This window comes from Prionailurus viverrinus, chromosome B3 (genome assembly GCF_022837055.1).
Source record: "Prionailurus viverrinus isolate Anna chromosome B3, UM_Priviv_1.0, whole genome shotgun sequence".
Lineage (NCBI taxonomy): Eukaryota > Metazoa > Chordata > Mammalia > Carnivora > Felidae > Prionailurus > Prionailurus viverrinus.
Genome location: NC_062566.1, coordinates 30,206,623 through 30,224,874, shown reverse-complemented (window position 1 = coordinate 30,224,874; position 18,252 = coordinate 30,206,623). Strand labels below are relative to the sequence as shown.

At 44.0% G+C, this 18,252-nt stretch overlaps 1 protein-coding gene across 3 annotated transcripts in view; it reads right to left on the bottom strand.

The window, feature by feature from the left end:
* THAP10 (THAP domain containing 10) overlaps positions 1-18,252 on the bottom strand; it is a 45,524-nt gene that overhangs the window by 13,723 nt on the left and 13,549 nt on the right. Inside the window, exon 4 of one of the 3 annotated variants that reach the window (XR_007153053.1) lies at positions 906-1,043. The gene's annotated coding sequence lies outside the window, so the exon portion shown is untranslated. Of the gene's footprint in view, positions 1-872; positions 1,044-14,113; positions 14,348-18,252 lie in introns of those variants that run through there. The other 2 variants (XM_047863222.1, XM_047863223.1) reach the window with 2 other exon arrangements.

Below are 18,252 nucleotides of genomic sequence, written 5' to 3'. Positions count from 1 at the left end.
CACAGAGCTGTGGCCAGGAGACGAGGCCAGCCCCACCCAGGCCTGTGTTGAATATCACTGCGGGGAGTTTGCATCAGCATCGAGATGATTAACGAAGTCTCCTTCAGCAAAATCATGACCTCAGCCTGGAGTTGGTATCCTTCCCTTTCCCTGGAATCCTGAGGGCTCATTTTTATAATAAACTTAAAATGGGAAACAGTTTTTCCCCCCACAGCTTCTGAAGATGAAACAAAAGGAAATACATTAATGAGTCATCAGGATGGACTGAGATTAGGTTGAATGAAAAATACAACCTCAGGAGATCTTTCCAGTATACGAAAGACTGTTGTTTGAGCATCAATTGGAAATATTTTTTTAGCGCCCCGGCACTAGAATTGCAAACCAAGGACTTAGAATAAGATATTAATTTGGAGAAATTGGGAGTGGGCTAAGTATTGATGGTAAAAACTGATAGTATGAGGGTGGGGGTTCAGCAGAGGGTCTGGTTTTAACTGTAGGGGAAGGAGGGTGGTTTATTTAGTCATTTACTCATTTGTTTAAGCGTGTAACAAACACCAGGCCCTATGCTCGCCTTAATTTTGTAAAATGACTAAGACATGATCCATGGATACCAGGAGAGGAGGGAGCCCGGAAAAGACGTCCTTCAATAATAGAATGTGTCTATGGGCAATAAATGCCACAGCAGAAGTCTGTACAAAGAGGCACAGCCGGTGAAAACGTTACCGAGGATGTCTTGAAGCTTAGAGTAAAGCAGTGCCCACATAAGCGATAGAGTGTGGTGGAAAAAGCACTCACTCTGGTACCAAATAGACCTGGATTCCGACACCAGCCTTGCCACATCTTAGCTACACAACCTCTCTGCTCTTCAGTGTTCATACCTGTAAAATGGTCCGAATGATCCTTACCTCATTGAGTCGGGTCTGTAGATCAAAGCAGATTGTGGAAGACGTCTAGCACAGCCCCTGGTCCGGATTGGACCTCAGTATCTACTCGTATACACTGTGATGTGGTTCTAGGTACCTCCAGACCAGGAAAATCTTAGCCTGAATGGGGAACACAGCATTCAAGTTGTTGACGTGTATCTATCTCCGTTCTCAGTTAAGTAATCGGTATTTTTCTGGCCAATACACCAAACTCTTATAAGCTGAGGGAGCCTTTCAGAGCCAACTTAATTCTGAATACCCTGACAAAACAGAGGACCTCTCTGGGCAGGAAAGCAGCATCTTCTACAGTCCATGTCTAGCTTCAGTCAGAACTAAGATACCCATCCACAGGCATGAGGTGTTCGATGAGACTTGTCCATCAACATACATGGTCCCTTGCTTAATACACTCGATCCCCAGTTGTAGATGGATACAGAGCCACCCAATTAGAGATTACATTTCCCAGCATGCTTTGTGCATCGTTATAACCATGCAACTAAATTCTGGCCAATAAGATATTTTGTCCTACTTCTGGGTTGTGTTTCTAAAAATGCAGATGTGCTTCTCTGGCCTTTTCCATCTACCTCTTAGCTGGAGCAGCCATGGAAGATCTGGGCATAAAAAGACAGGAGGCAAGTAACTAGCACATGTTAAAGGTGACAGAACCAACAACCAGACCTTGGACTTGTTTGGTGGGCCATAATCTGGACCATCATTTGGAAAAAAGAAAAAGAAAAGAAAAGAAACACATACCCTGTTTAATCCTGTATTCTGAGATATTTTTGTTACAGTAGCTTAGTCTATATCCTCACTAATACCCGAGGATTTATTAAGATTGAATGAGATAACATATGAAATTACCTAGTTCAGGATGCAGGACATAGCAGCCACTCAATAAATTAGTGCTGAGTTTGAATTTGAAAAATTTGACAACTCAGTAATATTTATTGCATGACAAAAGTGTACAGATGATGTGGTGGGAATGATGTAGAATTCAAAAAGGAATAGAATAGGGTCCCCCTTTCTAGGAGCTCATATTCTATTTTTTTGTTTTTTGAGGGAGAGAGAGAGAGAATCCCAAGCAGGCTCTGTGTTGTCAGTGCAGAGCCCGACTGGGGGCTCGATCTCATGACCCTGGGACCATGATGTGAGTCGAAACCAAGAGCTAGATGCTCAACTGACTGTACCAACCAGGCGCCTCTAGGAGTTCATATTCTAACAGGAGAATTGGCTTCTTGCCTCTTTCTTCTCATCCTCTTGTGAGAGTCCCATCACCTGCATTGTTAGTGGAAGTCCAGCCGTTGCCACAAGTGGGAAGAACAGTGGGGGCTTCCAAAAGGCTGTCAGCTACTGTCTCCCCACTCCCCTAGGTTTGAGGTTCCCCCCGCAAAAGCAACAACCTCTCAAGTTTGGGTCCCACTATTTAAAAATAACACCTGGCTGTTATGACATCGTTTTCTTTGTGGTATATTATCAAATTGGGTTGGCACCTGCTTCAGAGAGAGTATTGAAGTTTTGCCTGCCACGTATGCCTTGTGGAGAATTAGCCTGTCAAGCTGAGGGTGCGTACGCAACATTAAGAATAGATGGATTTGATGTAGGGGGAGGGAAGAGAGAGGAAGGCTGGGAGAATGTTCAGAAACTTCAGGGGTATAGGTCATGGGCAGAAAAGCCAAAGAACATACGCGAAAGAACTCATTATCTTCTTGAGGAAAAGCCCGAAGAACTTATATTGAGCTGGACCATACAGAATAAGGCAACCAGCTGAGTTCTGTGGTCAGAAGGGTGAGCTCATCCCTGGTCCTCCAATTCTTAGGAAGACACATAGCAGCCAATGCATCTCCCTGATTAGGGCGAGGACTCAGGTCAGAGATTCTGCACCTTACAATCACCTGAGGAGCTTTAAAAAACTCTGATGCCCAGGCTGCACCCCCACTCAAGTAGGTTCTGGAGGTGAGACCCAGGCATCAGGATCTTTCAAAGCTCCCAAAGCAGTTCCAATATGCAGCAAAGGTTACGACCTCTGTGTTAGATCTTTCGAGCTCGAATTCTCCAGACCCCTCTCCCCACCAGATCTGGAGACTGGCCACTGGCTCACCCGATCTCCAGGAGCAAGTAACCAGCACAATTCAACCCCACATTTTTCCTAGGGTTTATTGAGATATTGGGTGACTGACTCCAAGATGAATTTCTCAGTTGTAGCATTTCTCAGCAGGCGCAGGCTTCAGACCAGGTTGCTCGAACCATCGCATATGTTGTGCATAACACAAGAATGCTTGGCAGAGGGGGTGAAGGGGCGGACATTACTTTGCTTACCAAGTTGTAAGCCTTGGGTTTGGTGCAACTGGAAAGGGAAAGGGTGCCTAATTCTCAAAGGAGCTGAAGGGCTAGTAGTGTTCCTGGTTCGAGCCTGCCTGAGGCAGAGGGAAAGAGAGACTCAAGGACCCTCTGCATCATGATTGCCTGGAATCTTATTAAAACACAAGTTCCTGGGCCCTCACCCCAGATCTAATGAATCAGGTCTCTGGGGATGGGGCCCCAGAAATCTGTGTTTTAAACAATATCTAAAGTTGGGTGAATGCTGGTCTAGGGTAGGGGATGGTCTTTCAATAAAAATAGAGTACCTCTGGGGTACCTGGGTGGCTCAGTAGGCCGAGCGACCAACTCTTGATTTCAGTTCAGGTCATGATTCTAGGGTCGTGGGATCATGCCCTGTGTTGGGCTCCGAGCTGAGCGTAGAGTCTCCTTCAGATTCTCTCTCTCTCTCTCTCTCTCTCTCTCTCTCTCTCCCCCCCCCTCTGCCCCTCTCCCCTGCTCGCATGCGCTCTAAAATAAAAATAAATTAGGGCGCCTGGGTGGCTCAGTCGGTTGAACAGCCGACTTCGGCTCAGGTCACAATCTCGCGGTCCATGAGTTTGAGCCCCGCATCAGGCTCTGGGCTGACAGCTCAGAGCCTGGAGCCTGTTTCAGATTCTGTGTCTCCCTCTCTCCGACCCTCCCCTGTTCATGCTCTGTCTCTCCCTGTCTCAAAAATAAATAAAACGTTAAAAAAATTAAAAAAAAAAGAATAAATAAATAGAGTCCCTCTTACATGCCAGGCCAATGCCACCTTTCAGGGATTTAAGAGGCAGATAAAACCTCACCTCTTATTCAAACATCCCTATCTAGTGGGAGACATGAACAGAAAGAGTGGGTCCCAGAAGGAGCCCAAGCTAGGGTTCACATGGGTCTGGCATATTCGGAGAACCAGAGAGCAGACCCAGAAATCGCTGCCGGAAGGACAGAAGCTCCTCCCAGGAGGAGTCATCCCAGGGAAGTGGGAGCCAGGCACCACAAGCCAGACCCACCGACAAAGCCTCCATTGTCAGAAAGGAGGAGCGGTTTGGGGGGCAGCTTAGTGCGTGACATGTCTTTGCGTGTGCGCCAAGGCCCCACTACCAGCTCCTGTCGATGCCTCGTGTTTATATATCTGAGTGTGGGTGGAAAGCTGGGGCTTGTGCATGAAAACTGAAAGAGCTGTTTCCTTATAACCCATGTAACTGGGCAAAAGGAATAGGTCTTTGCGACCTCACTAGCTGAACATACACACGAAGCAGGAGCCATTCTCTGCCACTGCGTATGACAATCTCTCACAACTCTGACACTTCCTGCGCCCTTCCTTGGCTGCGGGAGGAAACCTGTGGCACCTGTTGGACGCAGCTGTGCCCAGGGGAAAGGGCATTGTGTAGCAGAGAAGTGCTGAGACAAGAGAAGAAGGATAACCAGGTGATGCCCAGCTACACTTGTCCATTCAGACATGGGAGACACTGCAGGGAATGCCCACAGACACTTGGGGAGTGTTGGGGTGGGGGAGTAGCTAAGATCCTACTCATCTTTCAGATTTCAGCTAAAACATCTCTTACTTAGGTGGACCTTCCTTTCTAGAGTCAGCAATTTAGTGCCTAATAAAGTCCATTAACTCAGATGTGGAGACAGTGTAACTCTTTGCGGTAAAGGAAACTGAACATTAGTTTTAGTTCAGGCTCTTCCCATAACTGGGATTTGGATAAAGATTCCAGGCATCTGGTCACCAGGCAGCTGTTTCCTCATGAATCCGACTACTGAGATGTCTAGATCATCAGTCAGGGGCTTTTTTGGCTGTTTCAATGCCAACTTTGGGGCACGGCGATGTTTGCGAGGCTCACTATGATCCCGTGTGCCTAGAGTCCATGCCACTGGCGCGCAATTATTTTCCTCCCTTTTAGTCTTGCTTCCATTCGAGAGGAATCATTGTCTGGTTCAAGGAGAAGCTGCTCTCGTCTCAAACCCTCTTCTGCTCAATGGTTGCTGACTTCTTTCCCAAAACCTTTTATTATTTTTACACAGAAAGGTTGAGAGAATAATAAATAAATACCCCTATAAACCCTACTGGGTTAAAAATTGTTAGGGGTGCCTGGGTGGCTCAGTTAGTTGAGCGTCTGACTCTTGACTTTGGCTCAGGTCATGATCCCAGGGTCATGGGATGGAGCTCAGTACAAAGCCTGCTTAAGATTCTCTCTCTCTCTCTCTCTCTCTCTCCTCCTCCTCCTCCTCCTCCTCTCCTTTGCTCATGTGTGTGCACACCCTCTCTAAAATAATAAATAAAATAAAATAAAATAAAATAAAATAAAATAAAATAAAAATATTTTTAAAAATTGTTAAAGGAGCACCTGGGTGGCTCAGTCGGTTGGGCGTCCGACTTCGGCTCAGGTCATGATCTCACAGTTCGAGGGTTTGAGCCCCACATGGGGCTCTGTGCTGACAGCTCAGAGCCTGGAGCCTGCTTCAGATTCTGTGTCTCCTTCTTTCTCTGCCCCTCCCCCCGCTCATGCTCTGTCTCTCTCTGTCTCTCAAAAATAAAGAAATGTAAAAAAAATTTTTTTTGTTTAAATTGTTAAAATTTTGCCATCATTGTTGCCTCGCCAGTATGTTCTCACTCCGGCCTATGTCTTCTAACAATAAAGGCATTTGCCTGCATAACTCTAGTACAATGGCCACATGTAACAAAATTATCAGTAGTTCCACAAAATCACCACTATCTAGTTCATATTTGCATTCCCCGTAAATGTTCCATTCCAATAATTTTTTACGCCTAACAACAAAAGCCAAGACCAATGAAGAGTCACACATTACATTTTCCCTTTGTGTCCTTCTAGTCTGCTTTTTTTTTAATGTTTATTCATTTTTTGAGAGAGATAGAGAGAGACAGAGCATGACCAGGGGAGGGACAGAGAAAGAGGGAGACACAGAATCTGAAGCAGGATCCAGGCTCCGAGCTGTCAGCCCAGGGCTCACCGTGGGGCCCAGACTCACGAACCACAAGATCCTGACCTGAGCTGAAGTCAGATACTCAACTGACTGAGCCACCCAGGCGCCCCTCTTTCTAGTCTATGTTAATCTAGAACGACACCTCCAACTTTTTATATGGTAGTTGTTGCTGCTTCACGGCACTGGCTTTTTGAAGGAAGGGATTGGCTTTTTGAAGTTAACCAAAAGGACTCAGGCTTTTGGAAAGAAAACCCAGAGAATCAACTTCATACCTTCTGTGAGGCAAGAAGTGTAACTAACTCTTCCTGGTTTGCTTGGGGCTGAGGGTTTTTTCTGACCATGGGACTTTTAGTGCCCAAATGAAGAAAGGCCCACAGAAACAATGTTGAGTTGGTCACATGAGAAGCCAGGAGGCCTCTGATGTTTGCTTGAATGGTTGCAAGGCAACAATTTTACAGGGTAAAACTCTAAAAAAAAAAAATAATAATAACCCAATGTGATGCAGCCACACTTGATCAATAAATGCTTTCATAGTGTTCTGTGCTTACCTTTTCAGAACGCTTGTCATATTTTTGACTCTGTTTCACATCTAAATTTTCCAATAGACAGTAAACTCCATGAAGGCAGGGACACATATGTCTTCCTCATGACTCTAATCCCGCTATATCCCTGTAATCCCGCTACATATATATTTATTTTTTAATTTTTTAATGTTTATTTATTTTTGAGAGACAGAGAGAGAGAGACACACAGAGTGCGAGTGGGGGAGGGGCAGAGAGCGAGAGGGAGACACAGAATCCCAAGCAGGCTCCAGGCTCTGAGCTGTCGGCACAGAGCCCGTCGCGGGGCTTGAACCACAAACTTCGAGATCATGACCTGAGCTGAAGACGGACGCTTAACCAACTGAGCCACCCGGGCACCTCCTTTTTTGTTTTTTGTTTTTTGTTTTTTAATTTTTTAATGCTGGTACATATTAAGCACTTATTAAATATTTATTGAATGAAGAAATAATTGAATGGTGTCAAGGAATTTTAGAACTGAATGTACAAAACAAAATTCAACATGTATTTTCAGAATGCCCAGCTAAGAAATTTTTAAACAGTCAGAACGCAGTGCTGGTCGGTAATCTCCATCCCTTCATTACTGAGTGTTGTTATTAGCTTATGTTGCTTGCATGCTTGTCTTAACCAGCATCCTATGTCATTGTTCTGGCCTTATAGGTGAAACTCTGGAAGTTTCAATAATCTTCAGGATCAAATTCATACTTCGGCTTCTAAGTTCTCAGAGACTTCATGTGATGAGGGGAGAGAGTATCTGGGAATCTGGAAACATTTAACCTGGTACTAAGCAACCCTGGCCCATGTACCAGGGTCCCAAGGAAATCAATCACACTGTAAGAAATTTCAGTTAAATCAGGTGGAAATTAAAATAATAATTCTCCTCAGTCTTTATCCTGTTTTCTAGGTTTGAACCCCTCAGAGCCATTGCATGACTGGTCTCTGAGAGGCCAAGAAGGAGGGGCTGGGGTTCAGAAGGCAGTTGAAATATATGTAATTCTGGACATGGCCTGAGCTTTAAGTCATGTCTGCCCTTGGGGAAGTCTGGACTGGGGATTTTGTGATGGACTTGAAGTAGCATTGCGTACCTGTTGGTAAAGAATTCAGTTGGAGGCTGATTAGGGCTGGAATCGTGAAGGCCCAGGGCCCGGGACTGGCAAGGTCCAGGCAGATAACTCATCTCGATGTAGGCTTTCTCATTACTTTCTCCCTCCTGACAGGAGGCTCTGGTTGTGACCCTGGCTAATTCATAAAGGGATGCCTTTTTGCAGACTCCTTAGTTCAGAAACTCACCAGAGAAAAGAGGCGTCGGGGTCACCGTGAACGATCAAAGACTGATAGACAAGAGCGTTTAGAAAAGAAAAGAACTTCCTGACGGTGAAGGGATTTTGAACTTCGTGATGAAATTTCTGTTTCTGAGTTTCAACAGAATATTTTTTATGTGTTCCTCATACTAGGGTGGGGACAGAGGTAGTGAAAAGACACCAAGCCCTCTAAGGAGATAAAGGGAATGACCATTTGTGAAACAACGGCTGTGCGCCACGGGCCTGACTCCATTTAATCTTTACAGCAGTCTCAATGAGGTCATGTTCAGAAACTGACGTTTAGCAAAATCAAGTGACTTGTGAAAGGTTACGTGCCTGCTATGTGGCAGAGCGTGAAAATTACATGTGTGCTGACACCAGATCCACACTTTTCCTGCTCTACACCCTGCATTGTTCTAAGAGGTGCAACGGGGCTAAGGCCTGAACAGCCTCAGAAGTGGGGGCTTTATCAAGTCCAGGTGAAGAAGACGGCTGTTGCTGCCATGCTGTGTGCAGGCTTCTAAAAAGACTGAAAATCCCCAATTTTTTTCTATCGCGCCTCCCAGCTGCCTTGAGATCCTGGCACGCGTTACTTTTTTTTTTTTTTTTTTTTAAGTTTATTTATTCATTTAGAGAGAGAAAGAAGGGGAGAGAGAATCCCAAGCAGGGTCTATGCTATCAGCGCAGAGCTCAGTGGGGGGCTCAAACTCGCGAACCATGAGATCATGACCTGAGCAGAAATCAAGAGTCTGACGCTTCACCCACTAAGCCACCCAGGCGCCCGGGGATGCATTGCTTTGAGATGAATACTGGGGGTCATGCCTCCCAGGGCCACTCTAAATGAACTAGTTTCATTCAGGGGCGGTGGGGCGAGGTGCTCTGTACTCCTCTGTCACCTCTATTCTGATACATTCCAGATGTTCCAGCAGCTCCATTTCTCAGTATTAGCTGTGAACTTGAGAGCATTGTGTTATCCTTTCTCTTTGGCTTGATTGTCCTTGGCCCTTGGGGGAGGGGGGAGGGGTAACTAAGAGCCTGGAGGGTAGCCAGATTATTCCATTTTGCAATCTCCAGACACAGCTGCTAAAGAAAACTTATATTGTGCTTTCGTTCAGTGGGGAAAACATGTTTTGTTTTGCGCTCTTGCGTAACCATGGAACATCTGGGGTAACTTAGCTTCAAACTTCCCTCCAGTGCCTCATTTAGGCTAAATGATACAGAAAAATGTTCACCTTGAAATGTAAGCTACAACAGTGTAATAAGTCATTATGACGTGCATTTGGATCCGTACCCAGGGAGTCACACAGGACTTATAACTCGGGACTCTCTAAACTAAAACTACCACCTTTATCCTACGTTAAACAGTTTCTTATAAATGGTCAGGGCTCATAAACTAGCACTCAAAATGGGGAAGCACTTGGGAGGGCTTAGAAAGGATTCTCCAATGTTTTCAGCTGGTGGTTCTCAATCTTGAGTGGGCATGAGAGTCACCTATGAGACTCATTCAAACTCAAGATGGTTCCACCCCCAGAGTTTCTGATTCAATAGGTCTAGGGCAGAGCTGAAGAATTTGCATTTCCATTAAGTTGCAGGTGATGCTGATGCTACTGGCCTGGGCACAACTTTTTTTTTAACGTTTATTTATTTTTTAGAGAGAGAGAGACAGAGAGCAGGGGAAGGGCAGAGAGAGAGGGGGACACAGAATCTGAAGCAGGCTCTGGGCTCTGAGCTGTCAGCGCGGAGCCCGATGCGGGGTTCAAACTCACAGACCAGGAGATCATGACCTGAGCTGAAGTCGGAGGCTCAGCCAACTGAGCCACCCAGGTGCTCCTGGGGACCATATTTTGAGAATTTCAGCTTTAAACTTTAGTCAGCCTAAGTGAGAAATTAAATAGAATACATGGCATTGGCAAAAACTGTACACAGTGGCAATGTCCAATTTCGTGCTTTGTTTTACTTTTCTAAATGGGTAAGAGCTGGTCCTAAAATGAGCTGACCACACAGTCATTGCTGGTGGGGGGGACATGTTGGCACAAACTTCCCAGAAAATGAATTGGCAGTAAAAAAAATATATATTTAGGTGCATTGATCTAGTAGTCCCATTTCTAGGTATCTCTAAGAAATGATTCGAAATATGTACAAAGGTACAGAAATGTTTATTGCAGCTTTATATTAAATAGTGGAGACTTGAAAATCACATAAACATCTAATAGTTGAGATATATATATATATATACACTATAGTTTATATATATATTATATATATAAATATACTAGTATATATATATAAATACATATACTAGTATATATATATATATACTAGTATTCATACAATGGAGTATTGTGCAACCATCAAAGTGCTTGGAGAACATTCTTAATGATGAGAGGAAATGGTTATGATATACAACTAAACAGAAACCCCAAGGCATAAAGATGTATGTATAGTATATGAAGCATATTAATACATGTATATTGCTATAGCCAGCATATCATCTAAGGGAACACACTGAAATGTTAACAGGATGGCATTACATTTGTACTATGAATGTCAATCATTTCCTCCCTACTTGATCTTCTAAAATAATATAAATAGTATGTCCTACCCAAAGCCCCACCTTTTGAAATCCAAAAGGGGACTTTTTAGGCTCTCTTCCAGTGATAGGCGATTGGACCCTGCACAGACGCCCGACCCAAGGTGAACCTATCAGGGACTCCCTCACAAAACTGGAGTATTAAACCCAGAGAGTGTTTGATAGCTGTAGAATGGAAACATGTAGATTTAGGGCTGTGACCATCTTGGGGGGTATGCCAGTAGAGGAGGCTGGCCAGCACAGATCTATAGATCTATTGGTTATTACCGTCTACAATACAGGTTCGGTAGGTAAGTAGCACATGCAGGGGTACACACACACACACACACACACACACACACACACACACATTCTCCTTAAAAACACAGTGGGGAAATGTTGTAGATATTCAACTGGAATACTTTTGTCTCTGTTATGACTCCAATAATGCCCCCCCCCCTTTTATTTGCCTTGAGCTAATTAGAGACGGTTTCTCTTCTTTGCAATGGCATCTTAAATTAACAGGTGACTTTTGTTTATTCGTTCATGTTTTTTTTTTTTTTCTCTTAATCTCCCACACTGTGTTGTTGCATTTCTTGATGGGAAAATATTAAAATGAAAGCACTGAGCTGCAGCTGAAAAATAATTATTTACTGGAAAGCTGCCTATTTGATTACTAGCCTCCACTGATAAACCTTCCTATTTTTGACACTCTGAACTTGAGAGGTCTTCTTTGGTTTCTTTCAGTTTGGCTCAAAATCCAGGGGACAGTTTATTTGAAGCTTGGAAATGTCCGTGCAAAATCTTTGTCCTCTACTGAGCTAAGCTCTGTCATTTCCCTCCAGCAAGTCTGTGAGGAGTTCAACAGCAAAGACAGATGCCGAAAAGAGTCATGGTTTTCCCCATCGACTTGAAGATTGGAATGGGTGAGTCATCCTCAAATTGAGTTGGGAGGGATTGCTACAGAACAGCCCACATTTTGTCACAAAACTTTTGCTGTAATATCATACTAGTTCAAGTGTGGTTTTTCAGTTTTAGAAATACGCGTGAATGCCATATTGGTTGGCTACCACTATTTTGTGACAGGTCAGATTCACGTGAAGTTGCATCACCCAACCCCAAAGGGTGATACAGTTCAGGACAGGACTATTTGGAATAAGCCTGTTAGGTCATTGTTATCCTTCTCAGGATCATCACCTCACCACCTCTTCCACTGAGAACCTAACTAGCGCACGGCTGGAATTAGTTTTAAGAATTTTTAGATATGCTGTATGATATTTAAGGGAAGGACTGACTCTGCCATGTTTGATGAATGAATGAGAAATCACTCATATTGTGCTAGAGCTGAATGGAAGGGATGAATGCTTAGAAGTAGCATCCCAAGGGGTCCAGTTTGGGGGACCTAGACTGTGGATTAGAAGCCTGGGATGATGTTGGGGATAAAATCATGATACAATGTAGGGGTTCCCAAAGTGCATGTTTTCTAAAAGGATGAGAAAACTGTCAAGAAGGAGAGAGTTATTGGCACTGTAATAACAGAGGAAGTTTGGGGCACCTGGGTGGTTCAGTCGATTGAGCGTCTGACTCTTGATATTGGCTCAAGTGGGGATATCACATGCATAAGATTGAGCCTCACATAGGGCTCTGTGCAGAGCATGGAGCCTGCTTGGGATTATCTCTCTCCCTCTTTCCTTGCCTCTCCCTGGCTTGTGCTCACACACACATTCTCTTTCTCGGAATAAATAAATAAACTTAAAATTTTTTTTTTAACTTTTATTTATTTTTGGGACAGAGAGAGACAGAGCATGAACAGGGGAAGGGCAGAGAGAGAGGGAGACACAGAATCGGAAGCAGGCTCCAGGCTCTGAGCCATCAGCCCAGAGCCTGACGTGGGGCTCAAACTCACAGACTGCGAGATTGTGACCTGAGCCGAAGTCGGACGCTTAACCGACTGAGCCACCCAGGCGCCCCAAACTTAAAAAAGATAATAGTATAGGAAATTCAGGCAGAGAAGTTAAGTTCCATAGGCAGAATCTAAAAAAAGCTGTTACGGGGGCACCTGGGTGGCTCAGTTGGTTAAGCGCCAGACTTTGGCTCAGGTCACGATCTCACAGTTCCTGAGTTTGAGCCCTGCATCAGGCTTTGTGCTGACAGCTCAGAGCCTGGAGGCTGATTCAGATTCTATGTCTCCCTCTGTCTCTGCCCCTCCCTCACTTGTGCCCTCTCTCTCTCTCTCTCTCTCAAAAATAAACATTAAAAAAATTTTAATAAAAAGATAAAAATAAAATAAAATAAAAAAGCTGTTGTGTTCATGCATGAGGACAGTGGTCTGGATCTGAAACCGTGGAGTGGACCTGTGCCTACAGAGACAGGACCTTATTTTCCAAGACATTCCAATACCTGTGAAAGACACGACTTTTAATGCATTGCCAAGCAGAGAGCACCTAAGTCTAAACTTGCAGTTGACCCAATTTATTAACAGCCATACTCTGCTAGTCCCTTATTTAGGTAAAATATCATGTATAATCAGAATGACTAATTAAACCCAGGATGACATACGATAGGATGAGGGGAGGGTCAAGATGAGGTGGGAACTAGAGAATACTGATTGCCATTTCTTTAAGAAGTCTTTGCCTATCTATCTCTATCTATCTATCTATCTATCTATCTATCTATCTATCTATCTATATCTCTATCTCTATCTCTATCTCTATCTCTATATTGGAGCATTTCCTATATACTATGCTACCCCACAATGTAATGACTTAAAAAGCAACCATTAATTTATCTCAAGATTCGGTGGGTTGGTTGAGGTCTTCTGTCTGAACAGGTATGGCTGATAACCTTGGGCTTGCTCATGTTTCTCCACTCGGCTGGCATGTCAGCGGTGGCTGGATAAATCTAGAATGGCCTCACTCATATGTTTGGTATTTAGAAGGCTCTAGGAAGGGTCTGGCTGCTTTTCTTCTCTTCCTCTAGTGGGCTGGCGTGGGGTCATTTACGTGGGAGTTCCAGCGTTCCAACCACAGCTAGAGGACAACCCCAGTGCTCTAGCACTTTCAAAGCCCCAGCATGAATCACTTTTGTTAATGTCCCATTGGCCAAAGTGAGTCATATGGCCAAGTCAGATTCAAGGAGTGGACAAAGAGATTGCACCTCTTGACAGGTATGGAAGAATTTATGGCCATTTAGAAAAATCCACCCCAACAAGATACTAGAGTTGGTAAAAATAAATAAATAAATAAATAAATAAATAAATAAATAAATAAATAAATAAACCAGTAAGCCATTAGAACTGTAGAGAAGGGGCTAAAAGGTGACAGTGATTGACTATAGAAATTCTTCATTTCCTGGTGGTGTTAGCAAAACAGAACCTGAATGTCATTTAGTGCAGCCAAGGAATACTCTTTTAGAGGAATACTCTGTTTAGAGATTGCCCTGGGTTGTGTTATCTCAGGGCCCAACACACTTTTGAGGCTCTAAATAGAACTGTAAATACCACCTTGGAACAATCCTGGAAGTGTCCTAGATGTCTGGGATTCATCTGTTTTGAAACTAACCAGGCAGGGATAATGCCCTTGGAATATCTGAAACCCCCATCCCTCCTGGTTTAGGTAGGGGAAAGGACCTACTTTCTCTTTTCAAGGACAGGGATTAAGAACCAGAAGGGCACATTGTTGGTCGGTGAGGAGCAATGACAAGGTAGTCCTGGAGACGGGAAAAGGAAGGACGTGAATGGTAAACTTGCTCTCAGTGGGAAGCAATCAAAATTAATAATAATCTGGAGAATATGACCTGGAGGAAAGGTTAGGAAGCCTTTAAAGGGCAGGTGGAAGAAATGTGATAGTCTCTTGAAGCAGACTGAATGATTTTTAAGAATGATGATGGGGCGCCTGGGTGGCGCAGTCGGTTAAGTGTCCGACTTCAGCCAGGTCACGATCTCGCGGTCCGTGAGTTCCAGCCCCGCGTCAGGCTCAGGGCTGATGGCTCAGAGCCTGGAGCCTGTTTCTGATTCTGTGTCTCCCTCTCTCTCTGCCCCTCCCCCGTTCATGCTCTGTCTCTCTCTGTCCCAAAAATAAATAAACGTTGAAAAAAAAATTAAAAAAAAAAAAAAAAAAGAATGATGAGCTAAGGGAGGTTTCAATCTCAATCCTGCCACTAGCCAGTTAGTTACGTGACCGTGCACAAACCACCTACTTTAGTGTTTTCATTGACAAAACTACCATTGACACAATCACCATTTGGGTGATTTTTTTCTGAAGGTCTTTCCAGCTTTAACATCTTCACAGAAACTAGAAAAAGAAGAAAAAGATTGATTGGCATGTTTACGTGAAGGGAATGGGGCTGTGTTAGAAGGAATCCCCTTCAGAGAGCATTGGAGCAGGTGTTAGGAAGATTTGCAATCTCTAGAACTTTCACAGGGCTCGAACTCATGAACTATGAGTTCATGACATGAGCTGAAATCAAGAGCCAGATGCTTAACTGACTGAGCCACCCAGGTGCCCCATAGAACTTTAAAACCATGATAGATCCCCATCCTTCATTCGATGAACGTTAACTGCACATTAACCACATGCCAGACAAAGCAGTCAGCTAACGATGGCAGCTTGCTCCTGCTCCTGTGGAACTTACAGGGTCATTTGGGTTTGATCAAATGATTCCAGAAAAAAATTAGGGTTTGTAAGCACATCTAGCTTTACTATTCAGTCATTTCTGATGAAGAGCGGGATTGGATTTCTCAGAAATGGGGACACTGGATTGCTGAGACAATTGCAGGCAGGGATTACATCAGATGCCTTCTCTGATCCTTAGTTTCTTCATGTGCAAAATAAAAAGGGCATACTAGAGCATTCCTAAAGTCTCATTCAGCTCCAAAAATTTAATGTGGCCGCCCGGCAGTCCTTACGTGCTTTAGCTCAGCAACCCCATCTAGTGTCACTGTGTGCACCTTCGTAGAAAACAGCCATTAGTCATTCTAGCACTGAGGAAGGAAGGGCAGTGAAGAGACCAGACATAGCTGGAGACCGGCTTGAGACTCAAGATATCAGAGGAAGGGAGCGATGGTTATCATAATGAACACTGACATGATTTTTGCTATGTGTCAGCCAGTGTTCTCGGTGGCTACTACTCATGTAATTCTCATAACAAACCTGCGATAGAGGTGCTCCTAACACCCTTACTTTCCAGATGAGGAAACAGGGCACAAGAACATAACTTGCCTGGTAAGTGGCAGCACCAGAATTCAAGGCCAGGTAGTGAGTGAGCTCCAGAGGCCATTCTCCTTTCCACCATACTTTCCTGCCTCTAGCTAAGAGTCACAGAGCGCTTACCATGTGACAGGCACTGTTCTAAGAGCGCTGCATGGTGGACGTCCTCTAATCCTCTCGACAGAAATCAGATGTGGATAATAAAATCCCTGTTTTTCAGATGAGAAGACATAACCCCAGGGAGATGATGTAATTTTTCTAAACTCATATAGTTGATAAGTGATGGGGCTTCAGTACCCAACCAGGGTGGAAACCAAGAGATGCATCCAGGCTGCTGCCACCTCCCTAGAATTTTTCTCCCATTTTCTCAAATGTCACGGCTTCATTTTTATTGGTACAAAAGGGGAGAGGCAAGCATCAAATGCCAGGCAGAGCTTGTGTGCCAATTATCTGAAGAGCCCATTCCTGAATATTGAGAAGGTTGTTAATTGCATTAATGGATAATGCAGGCTCGCATGCATTTTCTTGGTCCCTCCTACTTATCATTTTGCAGCAAATTTGCCAGGTAAGTAATGAAGACATTAAATGCCACAGGAGATTTATAAGCTGTCCTTTAGGACTCTTATATCACAGCCTCAACAATCACTTTTATGTAAATACCTCCCCAGACTATATCTCCTAAACTCACCACTGTAATCGACTAAAGGACGCACCCACTTTCCAGTTCCATTATCCTCTCAAACTCAACTTTCAGTACTTATTTAGCAAATATTTACAAGCACTCACTGTGTGCTGAGCACATACGCAAAACCCTTGGGCTCTCAGAACAATGCTTGGCACATGGGAATACTAATGTAAGTCCTTACTTTCAAGTTTTACAGAGCCTACTGGGGGAGACTGGTCAACAGTCACAATACAAGGAGATAAATGTTGTGATGGCTAAGCATGACACACTTTGGTGTATGCAGTGACATTTCATCCAGTCTTAAGACAGAGGTAAGTGTAGGATCGGGATCGGGGCACCTGGGTGGCTCAGTCAGTTAAGCGTCTGGCTCTTGATTTCGGCTCAGGTCATGATCTCATGGTTTGTGGGCCCGAGCCCTGTGTAGGGCTCTGTGCTGACAGTGTGGAGCCTGCTTGGGATTCCCTCTTTCTTCCTTTCTCTCCGCCCCTCCCGCACTCTCTCTAAATAAATAAATAAACTTAAAAAAAAAAAAAAAAGACTGAAGAGTAGGATCAGGGAGGGTTTCTCAGACAACTGACTCCCAAAATTGAAATCAGAACCTTTCTCCCCAGACTGACTGCTTCTTATTTCTACTAAGTGTTCTCCCATTTTAGCTGCCCCGGCTTGGAAACTCATTGTTTACTCTGTCCTTGTTCACAAATCCAGAGACTAACCTAATATTCGTGTCTAGGATGTCCAGTCAATTCTTCCTTCTCAGTATCACCTCCCTTCTGTGCCTTTCTCACTCTAATTCAATTTTGGATCTTCTCAAGCCAGGACTATTGCAAAAGTCTGTTCTCTTAGCCCCAACAACTTCTCTCCTTGCTGATTCTTCCCACACCATACTCCAGATTCAGTCACCTAATGTACTTCCCGGCTCAAAAACCTCAAAATGTCATTCAGCACCCAAAGGATAAAGGCCGATCTCTTTTCTGGCAACATTCTGCCCCCTTTCTCTTCCCTCCATCGGAATCTTCCACAATTCCCTTGTAAAAGTCTCTGCCTTCAGTCTAAGGATGCCACCACCATCCCTTCAAGCCACCCACTCTGCTTCTTTCTGCATTTATGCCTGTGTTGACTTTTTCTTTGCTCAGTTTTTTAAAAAAAATTTTTAGTGCTTATTTATTTTTGAGAGAGAGAGAGAGAGAGAGAGAGAGAGAGAGAGAGACAGGGGACAGAGAGAGAGGGAGACACAGAATCTGAAGCAGACTCCAGGCTCTGAGCTGTCAACACAGAGCCCAACTCAGGGCTTGAACTCAAGAGCCGTGAGATCATGACCTGAGCCAAGGTCAAATGCTTAACCGACTAAGCCATCCAGGTGCCCCTGCTCAGTTTTTTGTTTGTTTGTTTGTTTGTTTTTAATGTAGCATTATCTATATCCTCTCTCTCCTGAAATGGCAATTCCAATTTTACCTCTTCTGTGAAGTCTACCTTAAAAAAACTACAGAATTTATTGTTTGTACTAGTGATTTGGCAATTAGCGTGTATTGCTGTTTTCTTTAGTCAACTTTATAAAGGTATAATCTACACCACCACAGGGATATGTACCAATGTAACTATCACATCAGGAAATAAAACACCCACATTAGCCCAAACATTTCCTTCTCCCCTTTGCAGGTTGTTTCCTACCTGCCCCAGTCCTAGGCAACTGCTGATTTTCTTTCTGTCACTACAGATTGATT